General features: G+C 33.9%; 1 pseudogene; it reads right to left on the reverse strand.

Annotated features, from left to right (window-relative positions):
* Nucleotides 1-9,013: 9,013 nt before the first annotated feature.
* Nucleotides 9,014-23,194, reverse strand: part of LOC141562110 (cytochrome c-like) — a 147,325-nt pseudogene continuing 133,144 nt past the window's right edge.

Genomic DNA, 23,194 nt, shown 5'->3' on the forward strand with positions numbered 1-23,194 from the left:
TTTCTTGTCCTCACTCTCTGTGCCTTTCCTCTAACCCCTTTTCCCAAATCTCCTTCCACTTCTCCCCAACAGCTCAGTCTCTAAAGACTGAGACTCATGTTTTCCAGTAAGATCTTTCCTCAATGAAGGGTGGTGAGCCTGTTAGCCTTAAGCCAAGAATGAAGCAGGTAGAGTGGGAACCTGTACCTCTCTTGACTCCCAGTACCTGAGAATGAATGAGCATGTAATTTAGGAAGTTCTAAAATAGCGGGACTATAAAATACCACTCTTCCAGAGATGAAAATGCCTAGTTACAGAAGTTATGGGTCAAGGAGTTTTCAGAGAAACCTTAAAAAGGGTGCTAGTGTTCTTTCCACTACAGATGGTCCAACAAAAATGTGATTTGGTAAATTAAAACAATAGTAACTGTAATAATTTGCATTAAATGCTTACCATTTATGTCTATTTACATTGTAATTAGTAATAACTTATGTATATTCTTACCCCATACAAGTTAAGATGTGTTAAAAGTTTGATTACAATATGAAATTATATTTGGATATATTATATTCATTCTTCATACTTTGTTGCTCATGTAGAATGTAGTTCTACTCACCAAAAGAGAGACAGGCAGATACACAAAAAACAGAAATACAAAGACTGAGAAAGATAGGGACAGAAAGTAGAACAGAGACAGAGAGGTAGAGGGAACTGATTACTATCCTCAAGAAAAGAAGATTCTTCTCTAAATTGGAGGAATAATAATTATTATTATTATCAGTAGCTGTGAGGACAAAATGAGATCATTATAGTGCTGTATACCTAATAAGGGCAATATAAATATTACCTAGTATTAGTCATATTCATTTTATCTTGAATTGCTACATTTTTTCTGATTCTATTTATTTTACTTTGCATCAGTTCATGTATATTTTCTTGTGCTTTTCTGTATTTTTTAATATTCATTGTTTCTAATGACACAATAATATTCCATCACAGTCCATGATCATAAATTTTTTTAGCCATTTCCCAGTTAGTAGACATCTATTTTGCTTCTAGGTTTTTCTTGCAAAGAGACACTGTGGCTTCAAATCTTTCCATGACACATCCTGCCTGAGTGACCTTAGTAAAGTCCACTCCATTTCTCAGTCCTATGGACATGATTCTAAAATTTGAAGTTCTAATTCTCCATATTCTCCTGTCTACTTTGTTTAGGCTGACATCTTTATATCTAGATATAAAGGTCAGGTCAACTGATAGAGATTTAGAAAAAAAGAGGTTGCACAAATTATAGGAAAATATAAGATTTAAAGTATGACCATGCCTGTGGGTAGGTGAGGTGGGATTAAGGTACAAGTCATGGGACTTCAGAAGGGAGATGAACTGAGAGGTCAGAACGTCTGAGGGGACATTAACTATTATGAAGATGGAAAAATGACATAAATCATTTACTGAGCTCTTGGAGAAAAGGGGGTTATCCTGAAAATATGTAAGAATAGTTACAAAATTTGGAACTAAGACAAATCAAAAACCTTATTTAAATTCACAGACTCCCAAATAAAAAGCTAAATGGCAAATCATCTTAGTAAAAGGAGCATGCGATTTTTCTCTCTTTCTTAGCATCAAACTTTCCCTAGTTTCAGTTCTGCTCGTTATAACTGCACACCAGAACAGGAAAGTTTGAATCTGTACGTGCTATTTGCTCTGATATTTTAAAGCATGTATGGTTTGAAAGGCCTTTGAAGCTGTAGGCAAGAACATGACCTCCCCTCCTCCTTTACTGAGAAAAATCAAGGTCATCCAGCAGGAGCTCCTTATCTTCCATCCTCAATATTTCTGTTTCTACTGCTATCCTTTAATCCTTCTCTCCTGTCTCAGAGACTGAGCAGTCCCAAATTAACCTCTCCAACTGGGTTCTCAATGCAATCTCCTTCTGCATGCACTAGAATCATATCTTTTTATTATCAGTATGCTGGAGAAACCCCTCCCTTATTCCAGCCTGGCTACCAATTAGTTACTGCCAGATATCAGAGAGCCCAATGATGCTCATACTCTCCTAAACCTCCTGCCAATGTCCCCTTTCCATTTTATTCCTCCTGAATGGATTGTGACCCACCTCCCATGTCCATCACTGTAAGAGATAACACAAGTAGCCATTCTAATCCTATCCCCAAGTCCACTGCAACTTTATCCATGGCACTGGGAATAGCACAAATTCAATCTATATTATTATTTTTCCTTGTCACGTTCTTAAATCTAGACAATCAATGAAACAATAAATTAAAGCATAATGATGAATTAGCATGAAAATCTTCAACTATATTTATTTAGCAAAATGAAGGTCTGCTTGGTCTAACCTGTGACCTTCAAAAGCACCTTTAGGATCCCTGAATTTTTCACAGATTTTGAATCTGAATCTTCCTCTGTGTGTTAAAACGTGAGCTCTTTGCAGATAGGGACTTTATTGCTTTTCTATTTGTATCCTCAGCACTTAGCACAGCATTTGGTGCATAGCAAGTGCTAAATAACTTTTTCATTCATTCATTCATTCATCCATTGATCCTTTCATCCATCTATTCATTTACTGATTCCTCCAGAATCTTCAATCTTTTCCTTTCTTCTGACTTCCTCAAAAATGATTCCCCAATTCTGAAAAATATCACCGTATGACTATACTGCCCCATAATATTATTGTGCAACTTTTCTTCTACTTTCACCATTAGAATTCTGGAATATGTGGTTGATAATTACTACCACCATTTCCTTACCACCCTTTACATATAAGTCCTCTGAAATTTGACTCACATCCTTGAAGAGGTCAAAGCAGATAGCCCAGTATGCAAATGATTAACAGAATCTTACATCCTCAAGAGCAATCCCTTTCTTATACAAACTTCAAAAGATTTACAGTCCCCTGAGGAAACCCCTTTGATATACAAAATTCTCTATATCTGAAGGAAGGAGAAAAGTCCTTTGTAAATACAAACTCTGTTTTATGATCCTGTTTGTGTATAAAATGAAGCTCCAAAATCCTATCCCTTGCAATAGGCTTTTCTCCCTAGAGACTTATTGCCCGCCAACCCTGCAGCGTCCCTTTCCTAATCAAGTGTCCCTTTCCTAATCAATAAAGATTTTGTTTTAACACAGCATCGAATAGGCGAATTCGTTAGCTACGGATCCAACCTTGGCACTTTGGAGGGAGGAGGAAAGAGGGAGAGAGAGGAGAGAGAGAGAGAGAGAGAGAGAGAGAGAGAGAGAGAGAGAGAGAGAGAGAGAGAGAAAGAGAGAATGAGAGAGAGAGAGACAGAGAGAGACAGAGACAGAGAGAGAGAGAGAGAGAGAGAGAAAGAGAGAATGAGAGAGAGAGAGAGAGATGAAAAAGAACCACTGACCCATCTCTGCCTTACCATCCTCTTCATTCACCCTCTTCATCCTCACATCCTTATGAAAACTAAATTCTCCAAAAGTATCAGAGATGGAATCAATAGCTCTTGCATTTATCATCATCCTTGACCTCTTTGGACAATTCTGACTCTTGAAAATTGTACCTCCTTTGTTTTCTATGGCACATTCTATAATTTCCTAATTCTTTTTCTATTTCCCTGACAATTGCTGGCTCACCTTCCTCTCTCCTCAACATAAGTCTTCCCCAAAGTTCAGGTGCTAGCCCTCTCTTCTTTTTATATTCTTTTCCTCATTGATCTCAGTCATTAATGTAGCTCCCAGCCTCATTTTTGTGGATAACTTCATCCCGGACTTTTGATGAGTTCCCACTTCCTGATCCCTGCCTACTGGATAGTTAGATGCCTTTTGTTAAATTAAAACTCAATATGCATATAAAAATCATTATTTCCCACAAAAGCAAATAAAAACAGCACCTCTTGCTACCTTCCCTATTTCTATTTCTATTACTTCTGGCATATTTCCTAGGATAACATTACTATTATCCATTCTTCCAGACTTAAAATTACCTAGCTTTAATGTCATGTCTAGGTTAAATTCCTGGTAATAGATGAACTACATCATTTGTTTATTATTCATTTATTGTGGTACATCTTATTCCACTATTTAAGAAAGAAGAACGTTTTCCTGACTAATACAGGTGGAATATCAGGCTACAACATTTTTTGTTTATAAGACTATCAGAACTAAATAAATCCTCAGATTTTAGAAAGGGCATAGCTGAATTATATAGGTTTCCTAGAAAATTTTCAAATGTAAGCATTTGTTTTGGGTTGCCACTTTTACTGTGTGGGATGGTGGGCTTTCTTACTCTCAGATGTTCCAAAAAAGAGGAGAATGAGTAAATTTTTTAAAATAAATAGGGGAGCAGGGTACTATATAAGCATTTCTTTTTTCTTAGGGCATCTTGTATGTTGTAGCTGTGCATGATGCCTTGCCTTGCTTGGGACAGGAGAGCCTAGGACTATAAGGACATACAGATACAACTGTACCTGCATTTCTAATAACAGTCTGGGTCTGAAATATTCATCTCCTTCTCCCTGACCTTCATCATCACCTTACAGGCATGTTTGAGAGCCCTAGGCATAAAACAGATGTATTTGACTTCTCCTTTTCCCTCATTCCCTTTTCTACTCATATCCAATCAGTCACCAAGTTCTGTCAATTTTTCCTTATTGTCTTTCCATTTTTATTGCCATCACCATTCATTACCACATCCCTGAAGCATTACAATGGCCTACTACCTAGGTTTCTTGCCTATATCCTCCTCCTCCTCCTCCTCCATCACATACATCATTGTCAGATTAAACTTCTTAATTCTCTTCTTCTGTCATATTATCCCCCCTCCTTCAATGCCTCCCTATTTTCTCCAGAATTAAATATAAAGTCAGGGACTTTTAATTAAGGCCCAAACACTTACCTTTCCAGATCTCTTATATCTTAAATATCCTACCCTATATCTTAGATATCATTCATGTGACACTGCTCTTCTTGCTGTTCCCCAAAGAAGATATTCCATCTTTTAGTTCCAGGCATCTGGCATAACTGTCTCTCATGCCTATAATGCTCCCCTGCCTCATTTGAATTTAATGGTTTCCTTGGCTCTATTTAAGTTGTAGCTAAAATCCCACATTCTGCAGAAAGCCTTCCCCCAGTACTCCTTAATACTAGGTACTTCTCTCAGTTAATTTCCAATTTATCAAATAATCTCCAATTTTGATTGAATATGGTTGTTTGAATTTTGTCTCCCCCATTAGACTGTGCATTCCTGGAGATCAAGGACTATCTTTTGTCTTTCTTTGTAACCCCAGTGCTTAGCACAATATCTGATACATAGTACATGCTTGATCAATGTTTATTGATTGACTAGTGCAAAACAAAAAAACTAAAAATCTTCCATCTCTTTTATAAGTTTTCCCAAACCAGTTTAATCTAAAGTGACCTTTCCCTTCTCTGTACTTCCATAGCAGGCATTAATAACTTTGGGGGTATTTATCATACCCTTCATTGAATTGTCAATTTTATTTGGAATAGCATAAAATGACATTTCAGTGGGGCTTTAATAATTTGCAGTGCCATACATACAACATCTCATTTAAGCCCCACAACAATTCTATGAGATAGGAATCAGAGGTATATATTTTTATTTTACAGAAGAGGAAATCAAGTCTCAGAGATCCAAAGTGTCATTTATTGCAGATAGCTCCATGCTCAAAGGGCAATCAAATTGTGCATACCCTTTGATCCAGCAGTATTAGTACTGGATTTGTATCCCAAAAAGATCATTAAAAAGGGGAAAAATTGCAGCAACTCTTTTTGTAGCAGCAAGTGGATGTCCATTAATTGAAGAATGGATGAATAGGTGATGGTACATAAATGTAATAGAATATTTTTGTTCTGTAAGAAATGATGAGTAGGCTGATTTCAGAAAGCCTGGAAAGACATTAATTGATGCTGAATGAAGTGATCCCACATTGTACACAGTAAAAGCAAGATTGTGTGATGATCAATTGTTTTGGACTTGGTTCTTCTCAGCAATGCAGTAATTCAAGGCAATTTCAATAGATTTGGGATGGAAAATGTCATCTGCATTCAGAGAGAGAAATGTGAAGACCGAATGCTGATTGAAACAGAGTATTTTCACCTTCCTTTTTTGTTTTTTTTTTTGTTTGCTTTTTGTTTTTCATGACATTTTTCTTTTTGATATGATTTTTCTTGTATAACATGACAAATATGGAAATGTTTTAAAAGTATTATGCATGTTTAATCTATGTCAGATTGCTTGCTATCCTGGGGAGAGAGGAAATAAGGGGGAGAGTGAGAAATTTGGACCACAAAATCTTACAAAAATGATTTTTGTAACTATCTTTACGTGTGTTTGGAAAAATAAGGTACTATTGAAGAGAAAAAAGACAGCGACATACCAACCTTCAGAGCTCCTATTAATCTGATTAGTAACAGCCAGACACACTATATGTTGACCTTCCAAATAGTTATATCATTTTGGTATTCTTTGAGTATGAAGGACAGCAATTATTAACCAACAGAGGACAGTACTTAAAAATAATATTCTTGGCTCCAATTGGGTTGAGTATTCTATTTTCTAGGTTATTTGTCATAATACATTTATTCAACTCTATTATTAATTTCTTGAAGGCAGAAAACTAGTTTATGCATCTTTGTACTCCCCAAAGTGACTATATATATAAACAAATTGATAAATGATTTTTAAATGCTTATTATGTGGCAGGCATTGGAAATACAAAAACAGCAGTATATTTCTTACTCTCAAAGAACTTAAGTTCAAACAGTGAGAAGATAAAGCATAAAGAGCAGCTGGAAAGCAAAGTGAAGGGGAAGAATAAGCATTCAATATGAAGGTAGAGCAGGGTGAAGGGTGATCTAGAAAAGGTCAGAGAGTTAAACTCATAGGAACTAAGACTTTTCCTGGTTCTGCTCATTGCACTTTGCATCAGTTCATATAAGTTTTTCCAGTTTTTCTGAAATCTGCCTACTCATTTATTATTCCAAAATATTATTCTATTGCATTCATTTGCCACTGCTTATTTAATCATTCCACAATTGATTAGCATCCCCTCAGTTTTCAGTATTTTGCCACCACATAAAGGGATGCTACAAATATTTCTGCACATGTAGGTCCTTTCCTCCTTTTAAAATCTTTTTTTTTTGTGATGCAGACTTACTAATGGTATTATAAGGAGTATTGTAAGATGGTATTGAAAGGATAAGCACATTTTGATTGTTCTTTGGGCATACGTACAAGTTGCTTTCCAGAATAGTTAGATAAATTTACAATCCCATCAACAGTTTGTGTCCCAATTTTCCCACATTTTGTCCTACATTAATCACTTTCTCTTTTCTTATCATATTAGGCAATCTGATTGATATGACAGTATCAAAGTTATTTGCATTTCTTTAATCAAAAGTGATTTAGAGCACTTCTTCATATGCTTGTAGATAGCTTTGATTTCTTCATCTGAAAACTGCCTGTTCATATCCTTTGATCATTTATCAATTGGGAATGGCTTATATCCTTAAGAATTTGACTCGGTTCTCTATATATTTGAAAAATAAGGCCTTTATTGCAGATACTTGCAGAAAAGATTGTTTCTGAACTATGTGCTTCCCTTCTAATCTTTATTACTTTGGTTTTGTTTGAACAAAAGCTTTTTCATTTAATATAATCAAAATGATCTATTTTGCATTTTGTAATGTTCTCTATCTCTTGTTTGGTCATGATTTTTTTCCCTTCCCATAAGTCTAACAATTAGACTATTCCTTGTTTTTTTCTAATTTTCTTATTGTGTCATACCTTATGTCAAAATCATATTTCCGTTTTGAACCTATCTTAGCATATGGTGTGAGACGTTGGTCTATATCTAATTTGTGTTCTGTGATTTTTCAGTTTTCCAAGGAGTTTTTGTCAAATAGTAAGTTCTTAACCCCAAAACTAGAGTATTTGGATCTATCAAACACTAGATTACTTTTTTCTTTGACTATTATATCTCAAATGCCAAGTTTATTCCACTGATCCACCACTCTTAACTATTTCTTACCAGTACCAGATAGTTTTGATGATTACTGTTTTATAATGAAGTTTGAGATCTACTATTGTTAGGTCACCTTGTTGTTGGTGGTGGTGGTAGCTTGATTGGTATAGTAGTAAGCAAAACTAGTTTAGGCAGAAATTCCATTTTTATTATATTGGCTCAGCTTACCCATGGGTAATTGATATTTTTCTTTCTTTTTTATATTCACAAGTGTTTAATTGCTGAATTAAGTCTTATTATCATATCATTTACCAGATACACTAGTGGTATATTTTTAAAGCTGAAATTATTCACATATTATAAAACATGCCTGCACACTTTAAATTCAAAAGATCTTAAAAGTGAATCCTAAGGTACAAGTGAGCTTAAAATAGAAGGTCCTATTTCTAGCTTAACTGATCTGTGTTTCTTCAATCCCAATTGAAGAATTACTCACACTGAGATGAGGTATTCTTTAATAGGGATTGTTAGATAAGAAAACACTGCAATGCCTTTCAACAATTTAAAGGCAGCATTTAATTAAAGCATTGTAATTAAGCTATTTATGTATACTAAGTAAAGCAATTTAAGTTGGAAATGCTTGGATTTTTTCTGATTCAATTGGCATTGCCTTTGGACATAGTCACAACTTTTTCCAAAGGATAAGGCAAGGCCCCACTCCAAGTACACTACAAGTAAAATTCATATGAAGCTATTAATTAGGTTTTCTCTGTTTAGTAATAGATGTCACATTCAGTCAAAACTTTTGAAGACAGAGGTGAAGCACATTGTACTTGATAAAGAAAGTTGTTTAATCAAATCTTTTTAAAAGAACAGAAAAGCGATAGCTTGGTTGAGGCTGTAATTATGACCATTCCTTTATTAGGACTAAACAAACATGATCAAAATTCTCTGGTTGATAAAACCAATTTAAATAGAATTATTATAGTACGTGTAAAAAAATAAAAGAAAAATCATGAAAGACATCTCTTTTTTATAATAAATAAGATAGCAAACAATTATTATTCATTGTTGACCTTAAGGTATATTATCAAGTCTGCCCTTCCTGCTGTCTTCTTAATGACCCAAAGATCATTTTTGTTCCAGGGATGGATTTCTTGGGATTTTCCAAGTATTCTATCAAAGTGTCCTCCCCCCAGGAGATGTCTTTATTCTTGTTGGCGTCTATGTAAGAGAATCCTGGGGACTGGCTGGTTTTATGGCCAAAAAGTCATTGCAGTTGGTTCCAGTCTTGTGCATGCCCCGCTTCTCCACCATGTGGCACTGTGCACACTTCTCCACAAAGATTTTCTTGCCCTCCTCCATGTCTCCCAAGGGGAAATTGGCTCCACCTACAGCCTGTGAACTTTTTGGTTTGTTGCTTTTGCTGCTCAGATTGGTGCTTCTTCTGCCCAAGGACAAGCCATATCCAGTTGCTATGTAACTTGCATCCCAAACCCACTGCTTCTGTTCTGACAGTAATTGATACTTTTCTAATTATTTCGATGTGACTTTGTATGAAATGTATTGTAATTGTGTTCATATTGTTCCTGGGTTTGTCTTAGCAGGTAAACTCCTAAGTATTTTATATTGTTTAGAGTTATCTTAAATGGAATTTCTCTTTTTATCTCTTGCTGCTGGGCTTTGTTGATTACGTAAAGTAATGCTGATAATTTATGTGGACTTATCCTATATCCCACAACTTTGCTAAAGTTATTTATTATTTCAAGTAATTTCTTTAGTTGATGCTCTAGAGTTCTCTAAATATACCATCATAACATCTACAAAGAGTGATAGTTTTGTTTCTTCATTGTTTATTCTAATTCCTTCTATTTCTTTTTCTTCTCTTATTGCTACAACTAACATTTCTAGTATTATAGTGAATAATAGTGGTAATAATGGGCATCCTTGATGCTTTACTCCTTTTGGAGTGATCTTTTAAGGAAGGTTTCTAGCTTATCCCCATTACATACAGTGCTTGCTGGTAATTTTAGATAGATAATTGCTTTATATTTTTAAGGAATGGTCCCTTTATTCCTGTGGTCTCCAGAGTTTCTAATAGGAATGTATGCTGTATTTTGTCAAAAGCTTTTACAATACCTACTGACATAATTATATGATTTCTGTTGATTTTATTAGTATGGTCAATTATTTTGATGGTTTTCTTGATATTGAACCAATATTGCATTATGGGTATAAATCCTACCTGGTCATAGTATATAATCCTTGTGATATATTAATGTGACCACCTTGCTAGTACAGTGGTACCTTGGTACTTATCATTCCAGAAGGCACCTCAAGTGGTAAGCAGAAGGAATACTTCTCCATTTCTCAGCCTAATTCTCTCTCCTCGTCCAATTCCCCAAAGAAGCAAGTGAGATTTGCAATTGAGGAGAAATAAGCCAATCATGTCCAGCCCAACCTGGTTCTCTCCTTCTTGACCCAACCCATTTGGAGAGGAACTAGGATCCTTTATACCCTACCCCCATCCCCAAGCTTCCTTGGTGGGGATAAGGGGGTCTAGATGTGGACACAGAAACTATGGTTCCATGCTTTCTACTGCCCATGGCTCTCTCTGCCACCTGGGATTGGGGCTACCAGGGGTCTTGTGTCCTCTGTTGCTGTCGCCAACCAGCTTAGCTGCCTTCACTTGGGCTCATTCCCACCTACTGCTGCTCAAGCCACCGCTGATACTCTTGCATATGTTGCTTCTCCTACTGCTAAGCATCTTAGTTGCTCTGTGCCCCTTCCAATACTACTACTTTGGGATTAGACAAAAGATTAGACAATGCAACCACAGAAAATGCCCTGCAACCTATTCATTATGCACACATCCTGAACATCATGAATTTCAACCTGACAGTCCTTTTGCTGGGAAGAAGCTGCATACAGTCACAGGCATTGGGTAATTCAATTGGTCAAGTTCACATCCCTACTGCTCAACCAAGACAACAGCTAAGTGCAACAAGTGCTGAGCAAGCATTAATGGTGAAACATTTTTTTTTCTCCTCGAAATGCATCAAATATCAAATTCCATGAGTGCCAGGGTATCACTGTATTTTGTTTAAAATGTTTACATCAATATTCATTAGGGGAAGTGGTCTCCAATTTTTTCCCGTTTTAGGTTTGCACATCTACCTGGTTTATGTTTCAGCACTATATTCACATCACAAAAGAAGTTTGATAGGACTTCTTTACCTATTTTCCATATAGTTTACAACGTATTTGAATTAATTGTTCCCTAAATATGTTGTAGAACTTACTTGAACCCATCTAGTCCTGGGAATTTTTTCCTAGGGAGTTCAACTTTTTTTTTCTTAAAATGGGATTATTTAGGCTTTCTATTTCCTGATCTGTTAATGTAGATAATTTATATTTACATAAATATTCATCACTTTCACTCACATTGTCAGACTTGTTGGCAAAAAAATTGAGCAAGATATTTTCTGATGATTGTAATTTCTTCTTTATTAATTAATATCCTTTACTCTTTTCATTTTTGATACTGGATATTTGGTTTTCTTCTTCCTTTTTTTAAAAATCAAATTAACTAATGGTTTATCTATCTTTTTGAATTTTTTCATAAGACAACTCCAAGATTTATTTATTAGGTCAATAGTTTTTTTGTTTGTTTGATTATCTTTTACTTTTAATTTTATTAATCTTGCCAATTTGATTCCAATCGGAAATTTTTAATATTTTTCAAGATTTTTAGTTACAAGACTAATGTATTGATACATTCTTTTTCCATTTTGTTTGTTTAAGAATTTAGAGAAATAAATATTCCCTTAAGTACTGCATTGGTTGCATCCCACAAATTTTGATATGCTGTTTTGTTGTCATTCTCTTTAGTGAAGTTATTGATTGTTTCTATGATTTGTTCTTTGACCACTTTTTCTTTAGGATTAGATTACTTAGTTTCCAACTAATTTGAAATCTTTCTACTGCCTTTTACTGAATGTAATTTTTATTGCATTATGATCTGAAAAATACTTTTAATATTATTGCCTTTTTACATTTGATTTCAAGGTTTTTTTATGTCCTACTACATGGTCTATTTTTTGGTAGATGCCATTTGGTAGCTGCTGGAAAAAATTTTAAAAAAGATATATTCCTTTCTGTTCTCATTCAGTTTTCATCAAAGGTCTGTCATACCTAACTTTTCTAATGTTCTATTTACCTTTTTTTTTTCTTTCTTTTTACTTGGTTAGATTTCTTAAGTTCTGAAAGAGGACAGTTGAAATTCCCTACTAATATATTTTTGTTGTCTATTTCTTCCTATAATTCATTTAACTTCTCCTTTAAGAATTTGGGTGCTATGCCACTAAGTATATAGATGTTTGGTAGTGATATTTCATCATTATCTATGATACCTTTTAGCAAGATGTAGTTTCCTTCCTTACCTCTTTTAGGTCTATTTTTGCTTTTGTTTTTTGTGAAATCAGGGTTGCTACCCCTGGTTTTATTTTGTGTTTTTTTTTTTTGTTTTTTTTTTTTTTTACTTGAGCTGAGACATGATATATTCTGTTCCAGGCCCTCACCTTTACTCTATTGTAAATTTTGTATTTCATATTGTAGAATTCTGTTTTTCAATTGATTCTACTATCCACTTCCATTTTATGGGAGAGTTCATCCCATTTTCATTCTTGGTTATGGTTACTGTGTATTTTCCCTATTGCTCACCCTATTTTTTCATTTTATCAGTGTTTTGCTGCTACTTATCATCTCCTCTGATCGTCTGTCTCTCCAATCAGTCCTCACCCTAATACCTAACTTTATCTCCTCCCCTCCTCCTTTCCTGTTAGGCAAGAGATATTTCTGTGTTCAACTGATTGTGCATATTATTTCCTCTCTGAACCAATACTGATGAGCCAAATGATGCTCATCACCTACTATCCCATCTTTCCCTCCACTACAATAGATATTTTGTGCCTCTTCAGATGAAATAATTTACATTTCTACATATCCCTTCCTTCTGGACTCAATTATAATTATTTCTCTTTTTCATCTCTTAGTTTTTTTTTTTTTTTTTTTTTTTTTTTTTTTTTTTTTTATGTCATTGACTCTAATTCACCTTATGGCAGTGACCTCTCTATATATTTCTTCTACTGTACTATTAGTGATACAATTATTAAGAAGTACAAGTATCATTTTCCTAGGTAGGGATGTAGACAGTTTAGTGCTACTGAAAACTTATATTTTATTTTCTCTTTTTACCTATTTATACTTTTCTTGGGTTTTGACATTGGAGATCAATTTTTTAATTTATTTCTGGTTTGCTAATGAAAATTTGAAATCCTCCTATTTTATTGAATTACCACTTTTTCTCTTAATGTATGAAACTTATTTTTACCTTATATGTGTTCTTTAGTTGTAGTCCCACCTTCTTTAGCTTCTGGAATATCATGTTCCATGACCTCCAATTCTTTAATGTGGTGACTGCCAATCCTGTGTAATCCTGAATATCTGAATTATTTTTTCTGGCAAATTGTAGTCTTTTTTTCCATGAACAGATAATTCTGAAATTTTATGTTCTTTGGGGTTTTTTATGTTGGGATCTCTTTTCAGAAGTGATCAGTGGATTTTTTTCAATGACTATTTTGCCTTCTGGTTCCAGGGCATCAGAACACTTTTCCTTGATAATTTCTGGAAGATACTGCCCAGGTCTTCCTTTATGGCTTTCAGGTAGTTCAGTAAATCTGATATTGTCATTCTTTTGAATCTGTTTAATTGATTCTTGATGACTCACAGAGTTATTAGTTTCCACTTGCCCCATTCTAACATTTAAGGTATTGTTTTCCTCAAAAATAATAGTATAGTTTGTACTTCCTTTTCCATTTGGCCAATTGTACTCTCTAAGAAACTGTTTTCTTCAGCGGATTTTTGTACCTCCATTTCCATTTGGCCAATTCTTCTTTTTAAGAAGTTTTCTGCTGACTTTGTAAAAAAACAATTCTCTTGCATCACTCATTTCTTTTCCCAATCTTCAACTTTTCTTATAATATTTTAGTTCCTTTTTGAGGTCTCATGAATTCTTTCTGGGCTTCCCATTTATCTTTGGGGTTTTGCCCATAGGTGTTTTGATGTTGTTGCCCTTTTCAGAGTTAGTATCTTGGTTTTCTCTGTCATCGCAATAACTTTCTATGGTTATATTCTTTATTTGTTGTTTTTTGCTCATTCTCTCTTCTTTCTCTCTCTGTCACTCTCTGTCTCTCAGTCTGTGTCTCTCTCTTACTCCTTCTTTCATTTTTTTCCTTCTTCTTTTTTCCTTATTTTATTTGAGTTCTTCTCCCCAGGGGGAAGTAATACTGTCTCAGGTTTCTAGTGTCAGTGGCTATAGGCCCTAGATATCTGCCTGGTGCAGCACTGATGTTGCTCTGAGTCACCCATTTGGACCCTCATATCTATTGCTGGCTTAGTAGGATTGGGTTGCCTGGCAGCTTCCTCAGTGCTGACCCAGAATATAAGTGGTGGTATCTGTTATGTGCTTTGACCTGTTTCTTTGAAGTGTTTTTCTATTTCCCTAGGGTTACACTGAAGCACATAGTTGTCTGGCCTCTGAAGGATGACTTTTTGCCTGGGTCTTTGCTGAGGCATGTGGAGGTCTGGCCACTGGAAGTTGCCTGTTTGGCCAGGGCTACACTGGTATTATACCATTGTACATGAAGGTCCCCTATAGCTGAAGTCCATTGGTTCCTCTAGTTTTGCCCATACACAATGGGGAGTCCTGATGTTGCCATTCACCCCCTTCACTAGGGTTCAAGATCTCCTGTTGACTTGCTGAGATGTTTACTGCCACCTTGCTAGCTTCCTTTCTTGGACTGTACCCTCCATTACCTAAGGGAGATGATGAACCTCTACTGGTAATCTTAAATTTCCTCAGGCTAAAATATTATTTCACCCTCACTCCAGAACCTATCTTGAGGGGCTATTTCATAGTTGTCTGGTGGTGAACATGTGAGGGTTACAGTAATTCATTGCTTTCTCAGACATCTTGGCAGCTTTTCTGAATTCTATAGCACTTTATTAATATAATTTAACACTATTGTGATATTTAATGTCAATAAATTGACATGTTTATTTTTTTACTGAGGCAATTAAGGTTAAGTGACTTGCCCAGGGTCACACAGCTAAAAAGTGTTAAGTGTCTGAGACCAGATTTGAACTCAGATGCTCCTGACTTCAGGGCTGGTGCTCTATCCACTGTCCCCCTTTTTATTGAACACTTGCTTTGCTTATATATATATATATATATATATATACACACACACACATATACATATATATATGTATATGTATATATATACACACACATATATGTATATATATATATGTATGTATGTATATATCTATATATATGTGTGTGTGTATTTATATACATATATACACATACTATAGTTTTTGCACTATATTTGTACACACACATATATGCACATTTATTCATCCACACAACTACATAATAAATATATAAGTATATGTGTTTATATAGTATGTGCATTTGTGTACGATATGCATATAGCTATCTTGATAAATAGCTATAGATATAGAAATATAGATATATGAGACAGAAGCAGAATATCTCTCTCTCTCTCTCTCTCTCTCTCTATATATATATATATATATATATATATATATATACATACGCACACACATGGTCACATCCACATACAGAGAAGTATAAACATGTTAACAATACAAGGCAGTTAATATTCTGTGCCAAATGAGAGGTATAGCTAAACAATTCTATAGATGTTCAGAGAAAGAAGAGAAATCAGGGTGAATATAACTGGTCAAAATCAAGGACTTCAGAGTTGATTTTGAAAAATTAGTAAAATTTGACTGGAAGACATTTCTGAAAGGAGGAGGGCCATAAAGGAAGGAATGAAAGCTGAGGTAGAAATGAGGTAGAAGAGCTATAAATCGATCCATCTGATATGTCGTGTATGGAGTAGGATGCAGATATGTCAAGCCCTTGAATGCTCAGCTAAGAAGTTTAGAGTATACATTAGAAGGATACATCTTATCAATGAATTTTGTTTGAGGGTTTGGAGTTTGTTTTATTTTTAGGGAAGTGTCATCATAAAAACAATTTTCAAAGAAGCTTAACTTACCAGCAGTATTCAGGAATAATAGGAGAATTGACTATTCTCTTGCATTACACTTAAGAAGCTAATTCACTATTGAAGTAGGGTTAGTACTCTTGTGACCTAACTCCAGTATGATCATTTCATGATTTCATATCTTCAATCTTCTATGTGTATGTTTTTTCTCTCTCTCTTTGTCTGTCTCTTTCTGTTATTGTGTCTCTGTCTCTCTGTCTGTGTGTGTGTGTCTTTCTATCTATGTCTCTCTGTGTCTTTTTTCTCTCTGTCTCTTTCACTGTTTCTCTATTTTTCTTTTTCTCTCTCTTTCTGCCTCTCTCTGTACCTGTCTCTTTCTCTGTCTTTGTCTTTCTGTCTCTCTGATTGTCCCTATCACTGTCTCTCCCTATCTTCTCTATGTACCTCATCTCTCATCTATCTATCTATCTATCTATCTATCTATCTATCTATCTATCTATCTATCTATCTATCTCTTCCTCTCCTTTTCACTCTTCTTCTCCCTTTCCCTCTCCCTTTCCCTTTCTTTCCTAGGATTGTTGGTAATGGTAAGAAAAAAGAAGTGGCAGCACAAGAACAAGAGAAGTTGGAGGATTGTCTGCCTAGTGGAGGGCTATAGAAAACAAGGGAACATTGAAAGAATACTTTGAGATGTTGCAGTGAGGTCAAGTTGCATGAGGACTATGAAAATTGAATTTGGCAAAAAGCAGGTCATTGATGACCTTTAAGAAAGCACTTTCAGTAGAGTAATGGAGGTCAAAGCTATATTGCAAGGGGTTAGAGAGGGATGAGAAGACAGGTAATGGAAACCCCAAATGTGGATAATAAACATGTTGAAGTATGACCTGAATGAAAAGAGAGAAATCTAATGGTAGTGAGCTTAGATACCAGGGTCAAGCAGAAGTGTTCTATTTTGTTTGGGATTTTATTTTATTTGTTTTGTTTTTTTCTGCCCACAAACAATGTGAAACCATCCTTCTTAAAATGAAGTGACCTGGAGTGATATAGATATATGCTCTATAACAATTAAGTCTCATCTTTTTTTAATCCAATAATATGTTATATCCTTTGGTTATAATCCAATACTTTATTTGATCTTGATCTCACTGATGTGAGTTATGACTCTAATGATGTAGTTTGCAACCATTGACACTCAATCTCATTCTGTGTAACTCTTGTCCTTGTCCTGTTTGAAATAATCTGCAGAGGGTCCACCCAACAAGCTTTAAGACTTCCTCTAGATCTCTTGATACTGTGTAGGCATCAAAGATACTGTTTTAGTACCTAATTTTCATATCACCATCTCCTTCCCCAGATCTCCATTTTTCATGACATTCTTTACACATTCTTTATCCCATTCAATTTTTCATTTGTAATAAATTGTAGCTTACATATCCCCAACATGTGCCTTGTCATTGACCTTTGTAGGTCAATCTAAGTCTTTCGAGATAGAGTATTCATGCTATGTAACTTTCAGCTCCAAGAATATCTTAAGGAAAAGTTTAGGAGAAAAGATTGCCTTTTGTTTTGCAGATAATTTTAGAATCATTAAAAACTCTTTTAATTTCCCAAAAGCAACCTAACCAGCTCTCCAATTTTTAGTCCAGCTCGTTGTCTATTTGCATAATTTATCCAAGATATAGGTCATGGCTGGGTATCTATCCAACAGTATATAATACTCTGTACAATAGGCATTATTCATCCACTTGGTTTTTCCTCTCTGGATGGCTAGACTGACCTTTTTTGAGAGATTTAGAGATCTCTGCAGTATCTCAGACCTTGATGTAATCAGTATAAAGTCATTTGCAAACAGTAGCATCAGGAGGATATTATGATATAATGGAAATCAGACTTTGATTTGGACTTTGTTCTGGATGGCCTCCACAAAAATAGCAAACATATTTGACAAATATGCATCTCCATGTTTTATGTTCTAGTTAATGGTAATAATCAGAGGACTATCTCTGTTTTAACAGCTTTTAATAAATTGTGTATCCTCTTGACATATGCAAATATCTCATCAAAAGTGAGCTTTTAAGGTTGCATTTTATTCAGAAGCAACAGCAATTCTCAAAGCATGATTGGGAAACCTCTGAGTGCCCTTGAAATCCTCAAAAGGTCTTCAAGGTTAACATTTTTATAAAAATACTGAGATTTGTCTATACTAAAGTTCTTCCTCCTTTTTCCAATAGTATATCTGTGTGAGATTGTTTATTCTTCATATAGTTCAACTAAAAAACATATCACAACAGATTGAATGCAGAAGCAGAAATTAGAATCCAGCTGTCTTCTATCAAGTCAGACAGTTACAAAAATATTTAAACAATGCCAACCTTCTCACAAGGTATTTTTCTCTTTAGGAAAATATGATTGTTTTTCATAAATTACTGTTTATATTAATGTTACACAATGGGTTTATTATTGTTATTTGAAAAGTAAATTTAAAATACTTAAACATTTATTAATTTATTTAAATTTTACTTTCAAATACCATAAATATTGATTGATATCACTCACATAAGCAAAAGCTCTTTGAGATATTCAATAATTTTTAAGGTGAAATGGTACTTGAGACCAATGAGTTTGAGAACCACTGCTCTACAGATTCAATGTGTTTTTAAAAATAATACAGTAGTTAATCATACACTTTCTACAGGAAGCCACATACTTCTATTGCCCTTTACATTGTCTTTTCTTCTCAACGCTATTATCTTTCCCTTCCCAAAAGACCATATATTTATTTTGCATCTATTTTTAACACACCCTCATGTTTCCCCTATAGAATGAAAGCTTCTTGAGGGTAGATATTATTTCAGTTTTTTTCTTTATGTGTGATAGAGGAGGTCTAAACTTTGACACTTAGAAGGCACATGATACATTCTTGTTAATTAATTGTATTTTTAATACCTTTCAGTCAGTTACAAAGCAGTGACTGAAAGGATATGGCATCCTTTATAAATTTCTTTCTTTTTGCTTAAGGCTTTCAAGGTATCTGTAATACATGTGTTGATAATTTTCATAGAAATTGGCAAGCAGGCACAAGTGCCAATATTTATTAATATTTTTAGAGCCTTTCTAGTCTCGTTTGATTATCAACATAATAATGATAAAATCTGATAAATCACTTCGAGCTTTCAAAGAACTTGATATTTAAGATAGATTCTCACAATCACTTTAGGACATACATAAGGAAAATATTGTTATCCATATTTGAATGAGGAGGACATTGAGGATCAAAAGGAATGCATAAATTGTTCAAGGTAACATATCTAGTAACTATGGCAAAAATGGAATTCGAAATGGGATTCTAAAACCTAGTTCTGGAAATCTTTTTAAAACTATTTTTTTCATTTAAATCAAATATATTCTCTTTTGCATTTCACTCATACAGTATCCTGATCAAAAGTTTACCTTGCTTATTAGCCTTTATTAATACCTGTACTTAACATTTCAACCTGTTAACTTTTCTTTTTTTCCTACTATCATCACCATCAAAGGAACATTTATGAAGGACCTGATTGTGCTGTGATACTGAACAAAGCAAATTAAACATACTAAATTCTTGCTCTCTAGGCCAGGTTTGAGTCCTATTTCAGAAAAAAAATCAATATCTCTTTGTAGATTTTCATGAGTTAAGCTCTCATATTCAGAGAAGTAGTCATGTTCAATTTCTAGTATATAGGGAGAATGAATATAAGGTATAATTTTACTCATGAGACCTAGGTGAGAAAATTTTCATAACAATGAGACTTTGCTATTTAGATGAAAATAAAAAAAATATAACCCTTTCTATACTTCTCTTTAGTATTTTAATTGATGATGATTTTACTTTGAATAATCAACTGCAATCAATCAGAAAATTAATCTTCAAATCAGTGACTTCATCTAAAATCTATTAAGAATTTAGTAATTTTATTATTCTCATAATTAGGATTCCACAAATATACAGTGCCACATATTTTGGAATTGAGATGACTCAAGTTTTCAAAGACTATGTAAATTGAACAAAAACTTTGCCAGATATTAACATGATAGAAATCATGTTAATACGGTTCTGATGACACAATGTGTCAAGTGTTCAAGGACAAACTTAACTAAATACAGATAGCATTACTAGTCATGAGCCACAAAAATCCTTGAAACAAAGAATAAATATGAAGAAATACAAAGAATAAATACAAAAATGCAAAATTTTAATATGCTAGTAGGAGGACTGTAGAAAAGAGGGCATACAACTAATAATCAAATTGTTATTGGACCATCTATATACATAAATATAACTATTGGTTCTCTCGATATGAGATATCTATTCAGTTATTCAAAAAAGGTTAAGAAATCAAACAACAAACAAAGAGTATGAAAAATACCTTTAAAAAGTTATAAAACACAAAAGTATGTTACACCTGAGTGGTAAAATATTTCACAGGTATTGAAAAAGAAAAAAAAAACTTGTCAGAGTTGGTTTTATTGATGGTTTAAAAGCAACAAGATACTTGATTTCATGGGACATTTGGCCTTTTTATATTATAGCACTCATGTTGAACATGAATAAAAAGATAACCACAAAATAATTGTAAATACGTCAGCATCTGCTATAAAAAATAAAGAGAAATCTTTGATAGGGATACTATATATATATATATATATATATATATATATATATATATATATATATATATATATATATATATATATATGTATATATATGTTTGAATGTTGTCTTCACTAAGAGAATGTGAACTCCTTGTGGAAAGGAGCCATGTTTTTGTCTTTTTTGTATTCTCAGTAACTTAGTACTTGACATAAGTGTGGAATAAATTTTATTGTTTTACTGACTACTGAAAACAGAAATGAATAATGAAGACAGGAATGCAGACTAAATGGGATAAATAACTCTGGCATTGCTTCCTTAGTCTCTTACTCTGGATACTATTCCTTAACATGCTAAGTCAGAGTTGATCTTGGCAATATTCAGTCCCATGTTAGACGTGAGGATTTGGGGGGAAAAGACTGAATTTGAGACTGGAATATATGCTACCTGATTTTCTTAAGCTAGACGTGATTACTATAATTCAAGAGCTATCAGGATTCCCTTATTATGGAAAGGCACTAGCCATTGTTCCAGGCCTTATTGATTGAAACTGTGATAGATTTCACATTCCTAAAGAGATGACTATATGTACAGCAGGTACCAGAGCACCATTTAGTTGATGCTACAAGACAAACTGAGTAATGTGGCAACAGAAAACAGGCACCATGGGACCAGCAGAGACCAGCAAAGCCCAAGTGACCAATGTGTCCCAAGAGAGAACATTCAGCATGGAGTAAAATTATCAAGACATTGACTGAAAACACTAATGTTCTTATAGAATGGGAGATGTTAATTGGCCCAGTGTGTGTGTGTGTGTGTGTGTGTGTGTGTGTGTATGATTAAGATACCTATATTTATGGAAGACAGTGTCTTGTATTCTACTGTAAATCTTTTTGTTATGTTATTTCATTAAATGATTTAACATAAACATAGAACTTTGTAAACCTTGAAATACTTTGTAAATGCTACCTAGTAACAGCAACAGTAGCAACAGCAATAGTAATTATAGCAGTAATAGTAATATTCTTTCCTCTGTTGCACCAGAAGAAAAATAAACTCATCAGTAAGAGGTTATGAATTTTGGATAGATAGGGATTCCCAGGATACTTTGAACTTGAGATTGTTATTCAGGGAGACTCATGTGAAAGGAGGAGTGTGACAGATGCTATACTATAAAGAACTAAAATTACATTCTCAAAAAAATCAATATATAATTTAATATTTTGTAATATCAATGAAAAGGTAAGCATTGGGAAAGATGGCAAAAATGTGCGAGAAAACGATCAAAATTAAGGAACAAAAGAGTTGAAGATTATAGTGAAACCTCTATGTCTTGAGTATATTCTTTGATAAGAAAGACAGGAGATGTTGGGCATTGCAAAAAATAGATAATTTTTTAAATGGAATATTTTTAAATGAAATTGATTGCATCTTAGTGTATCTAAAATAAATGATTAGAAATGTATGATTTCCAAATCATATAATCTGACCATAATTAGACTATTGAATCATGAATTTGGAAGAGCAAATAATAAAATTAATAATAAGTTAGAAGAAAATGAAAATGATTGGATATGAAGGCTAACTATAACCTGACTTGTTTAAATTAGATATCTATGCAAATTATAAGTAGGATAAAATAATAGACATGAACAATTCTTTTCAATTTTTTAATGTGGTTGGATCTGTGCTTTATTAAAAAAAAACAGAATAAGGAAAAAGAAAAACAGAAAAGAAATACAATAACAAAATAAAACAAACAAAAGAGAACACTGTCATGTGCCCAGCAGAACATCAGGGAGGATTCAAAATATATAACAACAAGTTACCAGTTCAAGAAAGTACATGCGTGTGTTAATAGAAGAAAATTATTCATGAGTATCTGTCATTTCTTTACTTCCTTATAAATTGTTCTTTTGTGCACTGCATACCTTCTTTACTTTATTCATTTTTTCCCTTTACATGCCCTCTACTCCCAAGCAAGCTATAATTGAGAAAGGATATATTTATATATAGATATATACATACACATACGTGTATAAACCCCACTTCTCCACACCTACATACACATATATCTTTCCTATCCCAGCTAACTCTTTGCTTAAATTTTATTCCTTAACTTGTCTTGTTATTACTTGACCTTCCCCAATTCCTTGTTTTCTTGTTTTCTTCCCTCACCTTTTGCTTCTCATCTGTCCATCCCTGCCCCTTATTTTATTATAGTTTTTGGAGGGCTCCTTACCCTTTATTATATATGTAATATATGTAATATATTACTATATGTAATATTATCTATTTAACCCAATTCCAATGTGAGTAGGTTTTCAGAACTATGAGCCCCCCTCCCCCCTCTGTGTCTATTTTTCCTCTGCATCTCATTTGTATAACATGATTACTATTTTTACTTTAACTCTGCCCTAATCTTTCATTTGAGCAACCCTATTGTTGATGTAAATCTTAAATATATGGTATATATTTTCAATAAAATAACATAAACAATTGGTTCATGATGA

Source organism: Sminthopsis crassicaudata, chromosome 3 (genome assembly GCF_048593235.1).
Source record: "Sminthopsis crassicaudata isolate SCR6 chromosome 3, ASM4859323v1, whole genome shotgun sequence".
In the NCBI taxonomy this organism is placed as follows: domain Eukaryota; kingdom Metazoa; phylum Chordata; class Mammalia; order Dasyuromorphia; family Dasyuridae; genus Sminthopsis; species Sminthopsis crassicaudata.